At 39.1% G+C, this 17,867-nt stretch overlaps 1 long non-coding RNA gene across 2 annotated transcripts; it reads right to left on the bottom strand.

Moving 5' to 3' along the window:
* Positions 1-12,432: 12,432 nt before the first annotated feature.
* LOC143884317 (uncharacterized) lies at positions 12,433-16,152 on the bottom strand. 2 transcript variants are annotated; one of them, XR_013252817.1, is made up of 2 exons: positions 16,044-16,152; positions 12,433-12,932 (listed from the first exon to the last, which is right to left on the bottom strand). It is a non-coding gene; the product is annotated as an uncharacterized LOC143884317 (long non-coding RNA). The 2 variants fall into 2 exon arrangements; XR_013252818.1 differs by having other exon boundaries at positions 12,433-12,872; positions 16,044-16,150.
* Positions 16,153-17,867: the final 1,715 nt, after the last annotated feature.

Below are 17,867 nucleotides of genomic sequence, written 5' to 3'. Positions count from 1 at the left end.
TATGGTGCCTTCTCCTTTGACTTTTCCTTTCTTATCATCTCCAAAGGTAACGTCTCCACCATCCTTGAGTGATTGGGATGCAAACTGAGTTAGGTCTCCTGTCATGTGTCTAGAGCATCTACTATCAAGGTACCATGTGTTCTTCTTGTTATGGCTTTTAAGGCATACCTGCATATGAATAGGCAAGTGAGATTCTTTAGGTACCCAAATCTTTCTAATCTTGCTAAGTTCATTTGTTTTCACTTTGGAGTTCAATTTGATTTTATCTTGTTTAGCATATATGCAAGAAACTTTATAATGTCTTTCTAGACCACAATAAAAATAAGTTTTAATACCACTAGAAGAAGCCTTTACAAATTTGATTTTATAGTTTGATATTGTAGTATTCCATATATGTCCAAGTCCACTTTTATCATGTGAAATTGTTTGAATATTAACAAGCCTATCTAATTTTAATGAACTATGCTCAAATTTTTTAAAAAGTTTCTTTAGTTCATCATATTCATAAGACAGTTTACTATTTTCATGCTTTAGCTTGTTGTTTTTAATAGATAGTTCTTGTCGATTTTCATTTAAGATTTTGATGGTAGCATTTAAATCATGAATTTCAACTTTATATTTTTCATTTTCATCATCCAAAAATTCATGGTCTTTCTTTAACCAACCAAATTCTTTTGTCATGTTAGAAAGAGAATTTTTAAGTGATGCATTTTTATCAAATTCGATTTCAAGTTCATCATGTTCATTTTGCAAGGAATCTAGAACTTCTTTTAAAACAATGACATCATTTAAGTATTTACCTCTTGATTGTCGTTTGTTGAGGCCATGAAGCAAATGTTTTTTGCTATCAAGCAATCTTCTCCATCATTTTGTTCGCCTTCACTTTCAATTTCCTCATCCCATGTGGCGGTCATTCCTTTCTTGCCTTCTGTTCTCTTGAAGCGATTATTTAAGGTAGGCTCATTGTTGAGTGGACAATCCGAGCGAATGTGTCCAAGCTTCTTGCAACCGTAGCATCGGGGTTGAGAAGATCCGTCACCGAGCTCTTCTTTCTTCTTGAATGGAGGATTGGCTCTTCTATTTTTCATGCCTCCCATATTCCTTTGCAAAAACTTGATCCTTCTTGTTAGGAGGGCAACTTCATCTTCCATGTCTTCCTTTGCTTCTTCGTTATCACCTACATTACAAGCAAAAGCAATACCTTTTCCTTTTTCAATTTTATTTTCAATTTCAGGTGCTTTTGTTTTGAAGATCATCTCATGGGTTATCAAGGACCCTATTAGTTCATCTAGGTTCAATGTATTCATGTCCTTGGCTTCGGTGATTACGGAGGTTTTGGATTTCCATGACTAAGGTATTTAGTCACTAAATCTCTATTTGAAAATTATTTTCCAAGTCCCCTTAGTCCATTTACAAGGTTAGTGAATCTAGTGTACATGTCGGCAATAGTTTCATCGGGTGTCATTTGAAAGAGTTCATATTGCCTAAATAGATGATTCATTTTAGATTCTTTAACTTGGTTGGTTCCCTCATGGGTGAGTTCTAAGGTGTCCCAAATTTTCTTAGCCGAATTCAAATTTGACACTCTATTGAATTCACCGGGTGACAAAGCACAAATTAGGGAATTCATGGCTTTAGCATTTTAGTTTGAGGTTTGTTGTTCGGCTTCGGTCTAATCGTTTAGATTTCTAGTGGGTAATGTATATTCATTATTAATGGCTCTCCACATTTGGTAATCTTGGGTTAAAAAGATTTTCATTTTGGTTTTCCAAAATCCATAATTTGTTCTATCAAAATAAGGTGGCCTAGTGTTTGAGTAACCTTCATGGTGTTGAGGATAGTTTGCCATTTTTAGAATCTTTTTTCTAGACCGGTTAGGGTTTTTAAATAAAGTAGAGACGAGGCTTTGATACCAATTGAAATAAACAAGAGGGGGGGTGAATTGATTATAACACTAAAATTATGCCTTTTTAAAATCTAAGTACTGAACCTAGTTTGAATTTTCTTCTCTTGATTAGATTTTGGTTAGTTCAAATGAGATCAAAAATAAAATGAAATGCCAAACCAAAATCAAGAATGAAAGTGCAAGAAAAAGAAAGAACACACCGATATATAGTGGTTCGGACAAAGCCCTACTCCACTCTTCTTAAGATCGTCCTTAAGGTTTTCCACTATGCGAGACCTCCACGATGCCCGGGCCCGAGGCGATTACACTTCCAAGGGATATTAAATGAGGATGCCCTAACACCTTTACACCGACTCTCCTTCTTCGCCAAGTTCTAAGCGATTGCTCTCTAGGGTATTAAATAGGATGCCCTAGCCACCTTTACAAGAAATAGAAGATGAATAGCTTAGCTTGTCTTGAAAGCTTGATGCACTTTGTAGTCCCTTGATTGCTCTTCAATAGTGGTTGCAAGTGAAAGCTCTAAATCCAAAGTCAAAAGATTTGCAAGTGCAAGGCATGTTTGGGGAGAAAAAACAAATTCTTAAGCTCAAATGGGTTGCAAGATTGTTTGAAAGCTTAAGGAGGTTTTTCCAAAAATTCAAGAGAGAGGAAATAATCCTCTTGAATGTGTTTTTATAGCACTTGACAAAATATGACCGTTTGGGGGTGTTAATATCAAAAATCAAAAATTAATTTAAATCCCAACGGCTCTTTTCTGTGCTGTCGCGAGGTTCTCGGAGTTCCGAGAACCATTCTCGGAGCTCCGAGAAATTCTCGGAGTTCTGAGACATATTCTCGGAGTTCCGAGAGAACGGCCAGAAGATGGAAAAATTCTACTGGACCATTTCTCGGAGTTTCGAGAAAATGACCAGAAGTGAAAAATACTACTGGACCATTTCTCGGAGTTCTGAGAAGCCTAAAATAAGCAGATTTTGTGTTTTTATTGCTTATTTGATTTTGGGCTTTTGGAACTCAATCCCTATGATAATTTTGGAACGTTTATGAGGGTCCCAACATGTTGGTCCACCACATAACCATTCACTAAACCTTTTAAGTTCTTAAGTGATTTTGAAAAACTATTTAAAAACACTTTGCCTTGACTTAGAAATCTAAGGAGAAAAGATGTACATTGAATTCTAGGTAAACTTCAACTTCTCTTTTAGTCTTGGTCTTCAATTGGTCTTCCATCTTGTGTATGCTTGCTTGAGAGATGATGTGAGCTCCACTTAGCTCCTTTGACTCTTGTGTGGTACATCTTCAAGCATGACCATATAATGTGTTGGTTTCTTCAATGATCAATCATATCTTAAACACAACACTTCAAGGCAAATTGATTAGTATTCAATAACATAATCAATTATGTTTAGAATCATCAAAACAAGATAGAAGAGTAGACCCTTGGGCTTACATAAAGCCAATCGATAAGCCACTTTTTCAATCTTTTCTAATATTTCATATGGTCCCATAAATCTTGGGCTGAGTTTTCCTCTAACCCAAACCGCATCACTCCCTTGGTGGGTGATACTTTCAAAAGCACCTTATCTCCGATCTGAAATTCTAAATCTCTTCGTCTGACATCTGCATAGCTCTTCTGTCGGCTTTGTGCCGCACGAAGATGCTCTCTAATCAATTGGATTTTGTCCACAGCTTGCTGAACCAAGTCCGGGCCTAAGAGTTATCTTTCACCCACATCATCCCAGCATATGGGTGATCTACATCTCCTCCCATAAAGGGCCTCAAAAGGTGTCATCTTAATACTGGCCTGATAACTGTTATTGTCGGAGAATTCAATCAAAGGAAGGTGATCATTCCAAGATCCTTTCAAATCCATAACACAAGCCCTGAGCATATCTTCTAAATTTTGAATAGTTCTTTTAGATTGTCCATTTGTTTGAGGATGCAAAGCTGTACTGAACTTAAGAGAAGATCCCATTGCTGAATGCAAACTGTTCCAAAACTAAGATATAAAGCGGGTGTCCCTATCAGATACAATGATTTTAGGCACACCATGATACTTAACTATCGGATCAACATACAATCTGGCCAAATTTTCAGGTGTCAAGCCAGTTCTAATGGGTATGAAATGAGCTGTCTTTGTCAATCTATCCACAATTACTCACGTAGAATCATTGCCTGAGGGAGTACGAGGTAAAGCCGACACAAAGTCCATCGTAATCTCCTCCCACTTCTGTTCTGGGATAGGAAGTGGTTGCAGTGTTCCGGGTGGTCTCTGATGTTCTGCCTTAATCACCTGACAAGTGAGGCACTGTGAGACATACTGAGCTATTTTTCTCTTCATGTTATTCCACCAGAAATTTTCTTTTTAATCCTTATACATTTTAGTACCACCAAGGTGTACAGAATAACGTGAACTGTGCGCTTCTTTCAGAATTTCATTCTTCAAAATAGAGTCACTCAGGACAAAAATGTAGTTACCAAACATCAGGGTACCGTCATTGTGAATTTGGAATTCAGATTCAGATCCTTTTTTAGCTTATTTCTAATTTTACAAAGTTCTGGGTCAGATTCCTGAGCTATTCTGATTCTTTCTTGCAATGTGGGCCGTACTTGGAGTGCTGCCATCAGTACCCCAAAGTTTGGAGCACGAATTTCTATTTCTGATCTTCGAAGGTCTTCTAAAATACACTTCTGGGAAGTGATCAAAATTGCCAAATTCACAGACGACTTCCGACTTAGAGCATCAGCTACCACGTTAGCCTTTCCAGGGTGATAGCTTATGATTAAGTCGTAGTCCTTGAACAGTTTTAGCCAACGCCTTTGTCTCACGTTTAATTCTTTTTGAGTAAAGATAAAGTTCAGACTCTTATGATCTGTGAAGATTTCACACGGTTCCCCATACAGATAATGCCTCCAGATTATCCGAGCAAACACAACGGCTGCCAATTCCAAATCATGAGTCAGATAGTTCTCTTCATAAGGTTTCAACTGGTGTGAAGCATACGCAATCACTTTGCCATTCTGCATCAACACACATCGTAAGCCTTTCTTCGAGGCATCACTATAAATCCCAAATCCCATTCTGCTAACAGGCAAAGTTAGGATGGGAGCAGAAACTAGCCTCTGTTTCAATTCTTGAAAGCTCTTTTCACAATCTTCAGACCAAACGAATTATGTCCCTTTCCGTGTCAAACGGGTCAAAGGAGCAGCTGTGGTACCCGATCCCGCGAGAGGGGTGTGGGCGCGAGCCGCCGCGCTCTCTCTCTTGGTCTCTCGTAACCACGCGATTGGCGTGTGCATTTAATTATTGATTTGAATTCGTCTTTCATGTGAACTTGGGATCACTAAGGCAATCCGAATTCCACACGAAAGAGACTGACAGAGTCGCCACCTAGATGTGGGATCTAGGACCCATAATTAACCAGAAATCTAGACTCGCTACCTGGTTACGAGAATGGAAGGTATGGGGAGTTATCCACCACATGCACCATTCCTGCCCGATAATCGGTCTTCGATTCCAAAAGCTAACTCTTTTAAATTTATTTTAAATGGCTCATTCAACTCTATGTTTATGTGCGAACTAAGTGACATGCATCCTAGAATTCTAATTTCAATGGAAAGTCCTAAGTGATTTGATTAAGCATTTACAAGAATATTAATATACAAAACACCACAATTTGTTTGTGGTGCCGACTCGCGGGTGGTATGCCATCAGACATCCAAGCTGCCTACGTACCCAAGCCTCACTGGGATCAGAGTCGACGTAGTTCGGTGCACCTAAGCTAAGTTACATATGCCTAACTCAACTAAGACACCGACCTAGACGGGATTGACTGTTTCAACAGTTTTAGGAGAAGTTATTTAATTCAAGTTGAAGATTTTATTATCTTAGGATTTCATCGAAGATGCTATATGATTCTTATCTAAATGCAAGTTGTCCCTTAGACTAATGCAGGTTAGCCTACATCCTAGTTTACTAGGCTTGTCCTATGGAAAAGATCGGGTGACTAGTGTAACTAAACCTATGGCACGGTTGCTATACATAGCAAACGTCCGTGATGAGGCTGGACTCCTGACTCTAGGACTCCCTAAAACCTAAGACTCCCTAAAACTTAGGACACGACACGACACGACACCAGTGTTCCTAAATTGGGCTCTAAGGGTTCCTAAAGGAATTTTGAATCCACCGGCTCTTGGGAATCTCGAATTCTTTTGGGTTTGTGGAAACTTTTAGAGTTTTCTTGAAGCTTTTATTATCTGAAGGTATTTAGTGTGTTTGGTAGCTTTTAAAGTTGTTTATTTAGAAGGTTTTAGTTTCATTTGAAATTTTTAGTGGTCTTTTGGTTAATGGCTTTTAACGGATTTTTATCAGTGGATTTTAAATGGGTGAATTTTAGTTTTGTTAATTTTAGGTTGGATGTACTTTAGATTAATGTCTTTCGATTTTGGTTTGGAAAATGACGTTAACACAACCAAGTTTTGACAATTGCACAAATTCGACAAACCATTGACCATTAAAAGATCTGACAAATGCAGCCCACTAAAACTGTCGTAACTCTTTAACCGCTTGGCCAAATTCAACGTACAAACATGCGTTGGAAAGATCTTTTATAGGGCTACAACTTTGTAGTTCTCCATTGTTTGTAAATCTGTGATTTAGAGGTTCGAATTTGTGTTGCAAACAAAAGGACAGCAACATTAAACTGGAAATGCCTAAAGGTGTGCCGCAACCATTTTGGACTTAACTTTTTAACCGCTCGCTGTCTGATCTAGCACGAATACTCGTTGGAAACGGCACGAAAATATCTACGACTTTGTAGTTAACCATTTCCCACGATTCTGTTGTTTAGAGGTCGAAAAATCTGTTTAAAGTCTAACAGCTAGCACTATGACGGGAATGATATTGGCACCCCCATGTTTTCTTTTGATAGTTCTTATTTTTTTAGTGATTAAAAGACGGTGAATATGAAAAATGGCTTGAATGGGCCTGAGATTAGATTCAAATGGGATGTTTGAAAAAGGGGTTGTTTTTATCTACTTGGCAAGGTGGGGTATGGATATTGGGTTCTTGAGATTGAGTGGGGGCTGTTGTTATCAAATTGGAGTGGGGGCTGTTGTTATCAATTGAAAGATGGAGGTTTTGTAAGCCAAATTAAATGGGTTTTGATAATTCATGTAAAATTCAAGTTTTCTTTCTTGTAAATGTTCAAAATTTTTAATGAATTGTTTTCCCAAAAGAAATCTAAATTCCCTAACAAGCCAATGATTTCAACATCCCATTGCAAATAGGTTCTAATGACCCTAACACATTAATCATATTTAGCATAAGTGAGAACATGACCAAGGCCAAACTAGTACAAAATTAAACATGACATCAACCAAAATATACGCAAAACAACACTCAATCCTACAAATATAGAAAAGAAAATAAAATTCCAAAAGACATACCTTTTTGTAGACGATATTCCATGCAAACTTATGGAGAAGAGGGATTTGGTCTAGAGAGAGGGCTTGAATTTTCTAAGAGAGGGGTTCTCTCCTCTTTTCTTTTTTTTCCTTCTTTTCTTTGGTGAGATGAGAGGGTATTTATAGGAGAATGGGATAGGAGGTTAGGTGAGGTTAGGTGAGGTTAGGTAAGGTTAGGTGAGGTTAGGTGATGTTAGGTGAGGTTAGGTGAGGTTAGGTGAGGTTTGGATGGTTATGATGGGAGGAGAGGTTAGGTGAGGTTAGGTGAGGTTTGAATGGTTAGGATGAGAGGAGAGGTTAGGTGGTTTTGGATGGTTAGACCCAGGTCATGATCTGCCATTGATCTAACGATTTACGGAAATCGGGTCTCGGAATGGAATCAGGGTCCGGGCTATGAAGTGACCCTAGCTTATTTTGTCCCGATTGATGATCCGTAAAGTCAGATCAAGATATTAATGACCTAAAACATATAAATCAATGATAGTGGGGGTTCTCACATGGATTTAACACACTAATTTATTTGTTGATTAAAACAAAACAAAATGGGGTGTCTACAGATGCCCCTCTTTGGTAGAGATGACGTAGTCATTGAATACCAAAGTTAAAAATGACAGAACCATTTTGCGTAGTTTTAATCGACAAAGGACTCTCTAGATACAACGCACCTTAACATAATGCAAAACCTTAGATGAAACCCTAGAACTTGAATAATAATAAAAACTCGATGCGGCGCCGTTCACAAACGGGCAATTAGAGAATGAGATATCATTTTCGAATGGATTCTGAAGGGAAAGGACAAAGATCGCTCTCAAACAGTTTTTAGAAGGAGATGAGACGCCGCTCACAAGCGGGTTCAACGAGGATAAGAAGCATTCCCAAATGGACTTGGATAATGAGGCACCGTTCACAAACGGCCTCAAGGAGGATAGAAAACCATTCACAAATGGACTCGAGAAAAGAGGCACCGTTCACAAACGGGCTCAAGGAGAAGACAAGACCATTCACAAATGGACTCGAGAAATGAGGCACCGTTCACAAACGGGCTCAAGGAGGAAGATACCATTCACAAATGGATTCGAGAAAAGAGGCACCGTTCACAAACGGGCTCAAGGAGAAGACAAGACCATTCACAAATGGACTCGAGAAATGAGGCACCGTTCACAAACGGGCTCAAGGAGGACGATACCATTCACAAATGGATTCGAGAAAAGAGGCACCATTCACAAACGGGCTCAAGGATAAGACAAGACCATTCACAAATGGACTCGAGAAATGAGGCACCATTCACAAACAGGCTCAAGGAGAAGACGAGACCATTCACAAATGGACTCGAGAAATGAGGCACCGTTCACAAACGGGCTCAAGGAGAAGACGAGACCATTCACAAATGGATTCGAGAAATGAGGCACCGTTCACAAACGGGCTCAAGGAGAAGACAAGACCATTCACAAATGGATTCGAGAAATGAGGCACCGTTCACAAACGGGCTCAAGGAGAAGACAAGACCATTCACAAATGGACTCGAGAAATGAGGCACCGTTCACAAACGGGCTCAAAGAGGACACGAGACCATTCACAAATGGACTCAGAAAATGAGGCACCGTTCACAAACGGGCTCAAGGAGAAGATGAGACCATTCACAAATGGACTCAGAGAATGAGACACCTGTTCACAAACGGGTTCGAAGAGAAGACGAGACCATTCACAAATGGACTCGAGAAATGAGGCACCGTTCACAAACGGGCTCGAAGAATTTAGGGATTTTTTTATGAACTTGAATTTGACGTAGGAATGGATTTTTATTTTTATTTTTTAATTAAGGATTTGGATTTGATAAATTTTTTTATTTTTGGAAAATGAGGTACCGTCCGCAAACGGGCTCAAGGAGAAGATGAGACCATTCACAAATGGCCTCGAGAAAAGAGGCACCGTTCACAAACGGGCTCAAAGAGGACATGAGACCATTCACAAATGGACTCAGAGAATGAGAAACCTATTCACAAACGGGTTCAAGGAGAAGACGAGACCATCCCCAAATGGCCTCGAGAAAAGAGGCACCGTTCACAAACGGGCTCAAAGAGGGCATGAGATTTTTCATGAACTTGAATTTGACGTAAGATTGGATTTGTTTGAATCGGGGATTGGTTTTGATGAATTTTTTATTTTTGGGAAATGAGGTACCGTCCGCAAACGGGCTCAAGGAGAAGACGAGACCATTCACAAACGGCCTCGAGAAATGAGGCACCTTTCACAGAAGGGCTCAAAGAGGACATGAGATTTTTCATGAACTTGAATTTGACGTAAGATTGGATTTGTTTGAATCGGGGATTGGATTTGATGAATTTTTGATTTTTTGAGAAATGAGGCACCGTCCACAAACGGGCTCAAGGAGGACATGAGACCATTCATAAATGAACTCAGAAAATGAGGCACCGTTCACAAATGGGCTCAAGGAGAAGACGAAACCATTCACAAATGGACTCGAGAGATGAGGCACCGTTCACAAACGGGCTCAAGGAGAAGACGAGGCCATTTGCAAATGGGCTCGAGAAAAGAGGTACCGTTCACAAACGGGCTCGAAGAATTTAGAGATTTTCCATGAACTTGAATTTGACGTAAGATTGGATTTGATGAATTTTTTATTTTTTTGAACTCAATGAAATCGGGGATATTATGGATCGTGCCCGACAAAGATGTTGGAAACTAGGACTTTGACGAATGATGAAACGGCAAACCTTTAGAACGAAGAACCATTACTAGCAAGAATGGATTAGGAACATTTTTATGAAACTTCAACAAGATTTTTCTCAAAGAGACTGCTGGTCTTGTCTTCTGGGGATTTTGATAACTGAAACCTTGAACAAGACATTTGAGATTGGTAATTTAGAACAACGACTCTCTTGGATATTAACATGGAAAAGCGGGATCTGCTTCTTGACAGGTGTTTAGATAAACATTTCTTGACCAGGATAACTAACCGGAAGGGAATTATGAATTTGAATGGTTCATCTTTCTGAGAAATTGGCTCAACCACCATTGCATCTGAGGTTCTTCCAAGCTTAAGGTGCCTTCCTGGGGTATGATCTTTTTACGGAAGCTGGGCTTTCTGATGTTTCTACTTCTGAATTTTTCTGAGCTGATCTTCTTTGAAATGAAGTTGTTTGACTAAATTCTCGAGCTCTTTCAGGTATAATTGCAGGGAGCTGCCTAGGCCTGGCCTCCTTCACCAAGACAGTTACATCATTTGGACATAGGAACGACAATTAACTCTTTCTAAAGAGAAAACTTAGATGAAAGGCACTACTCAAAGGATTGAGCAGCCCTGAAGGAGTGAACTTAGAATAATAAAGATTGACTGACTATACTGACAAACATAGTGATGCTTCTGACTTAGTTAATGTTTTGTTTGGTAAGTCTATCCTTTCAAGGAATAGTTTTTCAATTGGTAAACACCGGACTTCTTCCTCGAAACAGTAATGCCTCAAGAATTTAATTACGACCCCTAAGATTGCTTAGCTTCAATGCCCCCAGTTTTGAGGATATCACTTGAATTTGCTTGAACTTCAGTTGATCTTCAGTCTTGATACCGGCTGTTGCCTTCTTATACTGATTCTCTTACCGTGACCAAGTCACCTCTTCAGGGTTTTTAACTTGGCGGACCGCGCTAGCCTTAACTTTTGCCTGAACCACCTTTCTAGGTTTTCGATCCAGCAGGCTATCCCCTTAGCTTTTGCCTAAGCCGCCCTTTCGGGTTTTCAACTTAGCAGGGGAATGATCTTAAATTTTGCCTAGACCGCCCTTTCAGGTTTTCAGTCTAGCAGATCTTCAAACTCCGTTATTTTTCTTATTCATCATCATTTCATTTTTTTATTGTATCTCAGGACCTAGCTCATTAGTTCTGAACACCAGAAGGACTTTTATAGGTAGGATAGGGCTTTTCAAAGAATGGCTTAAGGCTCAACAAAGATTTCGACCGAACCTGTGAACAGGTCGCCTACATATCCCAAGGTAGGAATCAGGTCGTGTGTAGTTCAGGGCGAATGCCCCTAGTTTGAAGATAAATTGTTTGATTTTTTTTTCCTTTTTTCTTTTCTTTCTGGAACAATTAACTTCTCTTCTTTTGGAACTTGTCCCTCTCTTTTTTTTTTGAAAGGATTGAATTTCTTTTCCTTTTTGAATCGACCGAACTCGGTTCAACCGAGTTGCCTACGTACCCCAGTATAGGGATCAGGTCTCGCGTAGTTCGGGGGAATGCCCCAAGTTTGATGGGTTTTCAAGAAAATTTGATTTAGGCTCGAAGGGTTTGCAAATCGGTATTCTTTTGACATTGGGTTTTGATTTTGGGATTTAATCGGCCAAAGGAGGCCTTTCGATGTTCAGATTGGGAATCGATCTAGGTTACTAGAGTCCCTCTGGTACTGATTATTTTTTTTTCTCTTTTGTTTTTTTTTTTTTCGCGGAGTTTGACGGCATTTCCAGGTAAGAGATAATGGATCTTCTTCTTTCAAGATTCTAATACGTGCTTTTGACTTTCATAGAGCGAAACTTGTTCTTTGACATCCTCCATCTATGGATTCGTACTCTTGATATCTGATGACCACTTTTCAATACTTGTTCTTGAACTTCTTATCTTGAATTTGTTGGCTTCATGTTATGAATTTGAGAACCAAGGTCATTGATTGGAAATATGAAAGTTATTTCCACTCTATGCCCCTTGCATAGCATATGATATTCACTTCATTCTTTCTTGAACCTTCTATCTATGTCTTGCCCCTGGTATCGGTTGTAGCTTTTCTAGACAATCTTCTTATTCTTGAAATAATTTTATCAATTCTTCACACTCTTTAGAGGGTAATGTATTTTCAATCGGCATTCACTGAATCAAAGTTTCAGTGCCAGTGTTTATCATTTCAATTTCATCTTTGAAAGGTTGGGATTGGCGCTCCTCCTCTCGTTCAAGTAATTGCTGTGACTCAAGTGGAGTTTCGTCAATTTTGTCCTCATTTGAAGAGGGAGTCTTATTTTAAGATCAGAAGCACACTTAAGAACAGACACAAGTGAACTTTTTGGAACTGACCGAAATTTTATTTAAAGAAAAGCTATTACATCAGACGACCTATCCTGAACATGCTCAGGATTCACAACTCTAAATAAGAAAGGGAAACAGAAGATAACTTGCCTGGACTAGGCATTGACCTTTAACTGTAAGACCGGACTCAACAATTATACTGACCATGATGACTGACTCAACATAAAATAGTAAGTGACTAAAACTTTAACTGCTGCAACTGTTTGGCGTTGAAGGCTCGGCGAAGGCTGGTTCGTTCTGAACATCATCATGGCTGATACTTTCAATTTTGGACAATGATGACTGATTCGCATAGGGAAATGCCCCTAGCTCAAGGATTCTGAGAGTGAACTCTGAAGGACTTAGCAAAATAATCTTGAAAAAGGTAGCCCCTAGAGGAGGAACAGACCAGGGGTACAAGCAAGATTGGATTATCTGGACCAGGCATGATCAGATCATGAGAACGCATAATCGAAAGATTGTGAGATTCTGCATCTGCCAGTTAGGGGATGGCATGAAGATACGATCGAATCGTATGACAGAAGAACGAAAGACGCACGATCAAAAGATTAGATGAGATAGCATAAGATTGCTTTCAACGGATAGATCATGAATGACTAATCCTATGAGATCTTTGGAAATGATGGGATTTATATCCTAACTCAAAGGGAATTTTTTTTTTCACATTTTATCAGTGTTACCTGAAGGCATCAACCTTAATCCTAATCTATCGGAGTGGAGAGAGAATCTCGACTCATGACTTTGTTCGTGTATATAAGGACCGATCGTGACCATTGGAAGATGGACCACGGCCTAATCTAGACACCAATGGGTAGGATATCCTAAACTAGGCTCACACACGTGATGCACATGTGTTCGTATACTACATGCATGTGTGGGTTAATCTAGGGGTAAGGCCAAGAGTTCCCTTAGCGCGAATCCCTGCTCGATATACTGTACCAGTGTCCGGCGTATCAGTACGTGAACAAGAGATCCGTTTACGTACCATAAAGGTACCAGGCTAAGGGTGGAATGCTTCTCTAGCACAGAGGCACCAGGTGATGAAATCCCAGTCAACCATGCTAGATAACACTCCGGGTTCCTAAAATAGGACGTGTGTGCACGTGAGATGCAAGGGTTTAGATGCAAGTGATGTAAGTGTGTGCAATAAGTTCGCGCAATCTATGATGCCTTCAGGTTTTGTTAAATTAAGTTCGAGTAAAATGTGATGAGAGAATAAAACAAGACAAACTAATCTGACAAGTATACAAGAGATAGAGTTCTTATGAGCCAGTTAAATTAAATTCAAATGAATTATCTTTTGGAATTTTAATGAAGTTAGGTGGTCCCCAGCAGAGTCGCCAAACTGTGGGACACAGATCCTGCGAGAGGGGTGTGGGCGCGAGCCGCCGCGCTCTCTCTCTTGGTCTCTCGTAACCACGCGATTGGCGTGTGCATTTAATTATTGATTTGAATTCGTCTTTCATGTGAACTTGGGATCACTAAGGCAATCCGAATTCCACACGAAAGAGACTGACAGAGTCGCCACCTAGATGTGGGATCTAGGACCCATAATTAACCAGAAATCTAGACTCGCTACCTGGTTACGAGAATGGAAGGTATGGGGAGTTATCCACCACATGCACCATTCCTGCCCGATAATCGGTCTTCGATTCCAAAAGCTAACTCTTTTAAATTTATTTTAAATGGCTCATTCAACTCTATGTTTATGTGCGAACTAAGTGACATGCATCCTAGAATTCTAATTTCAATGGAAAGTCCTAAGTGATTTGATTAAGCATTTACAAGAATATTAATATACAAAACACCACAATTTGTTTGTGGTGCCGACTCGCGGGTGGTATGCCATCAGACATCCAAGCTGCCTACGTACCCAAGCCTCACTGGGATCAGAGTCGACGTAGTTCGGTGCACCTAAGCTAAGTTACATATGCCTAACTCAACTAAGACACCGACCTAGACGGGATTGACTGTTTCAACAGTTTTAGGAGAAGTTATTTAATTCAAGTTGAAGATTTTATTATCTTAGGATTTCATCGAAGATGCTATATGATTCTTATCTAAATGCAAGTTGTCCCTTAGACTAATGCAGGTTAGCCTACATCCTAGTTTACTAGGCTTGTCCTATGGAAAAGATCGGGTGACTAGTGTAACTAAACCTATGGCACGGTTGCTATACATAGCAAACGTCCGTGATGAGGCTGGACTCCTGACTCTAGGACTCCCTAAAACCTAAGACTCCCTAAAACTTAGGACACGACACGACACGACACCAGTGTTCCTAAATTGGGCTCTAAGGGTTCCTAAAGGAATTTTGAATCCACCGGCTCTTGGGAATCTCGAATTCTTTTGGGTTTGTGGAAACTTTTAGAGTTTTCTTGAAGCTTTTATTATCTGAAGGTATTTAGTGTGTTTGGTAGCTTTTAAAGTTGTTTATTTAGAAGGTTTTAGTTTCATTTGAAATTTTTAGTGGTCTTTTGGTTAATGGCTTTTAACGGATTTTTATCAGTGGATTTTAAATGGGTGAATTTTAGTTTTGTTAATTTTAGGTTGGATGTACTTTAGATTAATGTCTTTCGATTTTGGTTTGGAAAATGACGTTAACACAACCAAGTTTTGACAATTGCACAAATTCGACAAACCATTGACCATTAAAAGATCTGACAAATGCAGCCCACTAAAACTGTCGTAACTCTTTAACCGCTTGGCCAAATTCAACGTACAAACATGCGTTGGAAAGATCTTTTATAGGGCTACAACTTTGTAGTTCTCCATTGTTTGTAAATCTGTGATTTAGAGGTTCGAATTTGTGTTGCAAACAAAAGGACAGCAACATTAAACTGGAAATGCCTAAAGGTGTGCCGCAACCATTTTGGACTTAACTTTTTAACCGCTCGCTGTCTGATCTAGCACGAATACTCGTTGGAAACGGCACGAAAATATCTACGACTTTGTAGTTAACCATTTCCCACGATTCTGTTGTTTAGAGGTCGAAAAATCTGTTTAAAGTCTAACAGCTAGCACTATGACGGGAATGATATTGGCACCCCCATGTTTTCTTTTGATAGTTCTTATTTTTTTAGTGATTAAAAGACGGTGAATATGAAAAATGGCTTGAATGGGCCTGAGATTAGATTCAAATGGGATGTTTGAAAAAGGGGTTGTTTTTATCTACTTGGCAAGGTGGGGTATGGATATTGGGTTCTTGAGATTGAGTGGGGGCTGTTGTTATCAAATTGGAGTGGGGGCTGTTGTTATCAATTGAAAGATGGAGGTTTTGTAAGCCAAATTAAATGGGTTTTGATAATTCATGTAAAATTCAAGTTTTCTTTCTTGTAAATGTTCAAAATTTTTAATGAATTGTTTTCCCAAAAGAAATCTAAATTCCCTAACAAGCCAATGATTTCAACATCCCATTGCAAATAGGTTCTAATGACCCTAACACATTAATCATATTTAGCATAAGTGAGAACATGACCAAGGCCAAACTAGTACAAAATTAAACATGACATCAACCAAAATATACGCAAAACAACACTCAATCCTACAAATATAGAAAAGAAAATAAAATTCCAAAAGACATACCTTTTTGTAGACGATATTCCATGCAAACTTATGGAGAAGAGGGATTTGGTCTAGAGAGAGGGCTTGAATTTTCTAAGAGAGGGGTTCTCTCCTCTTTTCTTTTTTTTCCTTCTTTTCTTTGGTGAGATGAGAGGGTATTTATAGGAGAATGGGATAGGAGGTTAGGTGAGGTTAGGTGAGGTTAGGTAAGGTTAGGTGAGGTTAGGTGATGTTAGGTGAGGTTAGGTGAGGTTAGGTGAGGTTTGGATGGTTATGATGGGAGGAGAGGTTAGGTGAGGTTAGGTGAGGTTTGAATGGTTAGGATGAGAGGAGAGGTTAGGTGGTTTTGGATGGTTAGACCCAGGTCATGATCTGCCATTGATCTAACGATTTACGGAAATCGGGTCTCGGAATGGAATCAGGGTCCGGGCTATGAAGTGACCCTAGCTTATTTTGTCCCGATTGATGATCCGTAAAGTCAGATCAAGATATTAATGACCTAAAACATATAAATCAATGATAGTGGGGGTTCTCACATGGATTTAACACACTAATTTATTTGTTGATTAAAACAAAACAAAATGGGGTGTCTACAGCAGCCCAACGTGAAAAGTCCTGAACAAAACGACGGTAGTATAATGTTAGTGCCTCAATTTGCTTTGGGTCTACAGATACACCATCTTTAGAGATCACATGACCCAAAAAGGAGATTGAGTCAAGCCAGAATTCACATTTCTTCCGTTTTCCATATAGCTTCTCTTTTCTTAAGGTTTCTAAGACAACTCTCAAATGATGCTCGTGGTCAGACTAACTTCTAAAAGATATCAGAATGTCTTGAATGAACACATCCACGAACTGGTCTAATAGTGGTCTGAATATCCGGTTCATCAGGTCCGTAAAAGCTGTCGAGGCATTGGTTAAACCAAATGGCATAACAAGAAACTCATAATGGCCATACCGAGTTCGGAATGCCATTTTCGGAACATCTTCTGACTTAATTCTAAACTGATGGTAACCCGATCGAAAGTCGATCTTGAAAAACACACCAGCCCCTTGCAATTGATCAAACAAATCATCTATCCGCGGAAGCGGATATTTATTCTTTATGGTAACCTTGTTCAATTCTTTGTAATCTATACATAACCTCATACTTCTATCTTTTTTCTTGTAGACACCCTCATTTTTCTACACTTTAAAAAAGCGAAAGGTTTGATTGGTCAGTGAAATCCTCAGTTAGTATTTAACATTAGGGCAAGCATTTTTGCATTTTAGGGTAAATTTCATCTTATTTTAGGTGTTTTGAAGTCGATTCGCAATCCTAAAGGTCTCTAGGGGGTTCTATTAATCTCCGGAAGATGAGAATTCAAGTTTCCAATCAAGTGAGAAAACCTGCTATTTTTATAAACTCAAAGGGCTTCCACATTTTCACCGTCTTATGGATATTTTGATCATTTTCAATATATCCAAAATCATCTTGAGGGTATGGCTGAGGAATCATGAGTAATTTCATAAGTTTTGGGAGACCTGCTAAATTTAGATTTCTCAGAGTTTCTCTTATTCTTGCACTTTAGGAGTATTTTAGTCTTTTCCTGTGTGATTCATTTAATCCCTGGACCGTATCTGAGAAATCTCGAGTAATTTCGTGAATTTTAGGAAACCTACTATTTTTGAAATTTCTTTGGATTTTCCCTAGTTTCACCAAATTTTGCACCTCAGGGGTAATTTAGTCTTTTCCAATGTGTTTCATTTGACCTCTAGGATGTATCTGAGGAATCTTAGATGATTTCATGAATTTTGGAAAACCTGCTAAATTTAGTATTTCTCAAGGGTTTTACTCGACTTAGA

This window comes from Tasmannia lanceolata, unplaced genomic scaffold (genome assembly GCF_043159265.1).
Source record: "Tasmannia lanceolata isolate RefF3 unplaced genomic scaffold, GAP_Taslan_0.1 ptg000002l, whole genome shotgun sequence".
NCBI lineage: Eukaryota > Viridiplantae > Streptophyta > Magnoliopsida > Canellales > Winteraceae > Tasmannia > Tasmannia lanceolata.
The sequence above is the reverse complement of the archived record's forward strand: the minus strand, read 5'-3'. Positions and strand labels throughout refer to the sequence as shown.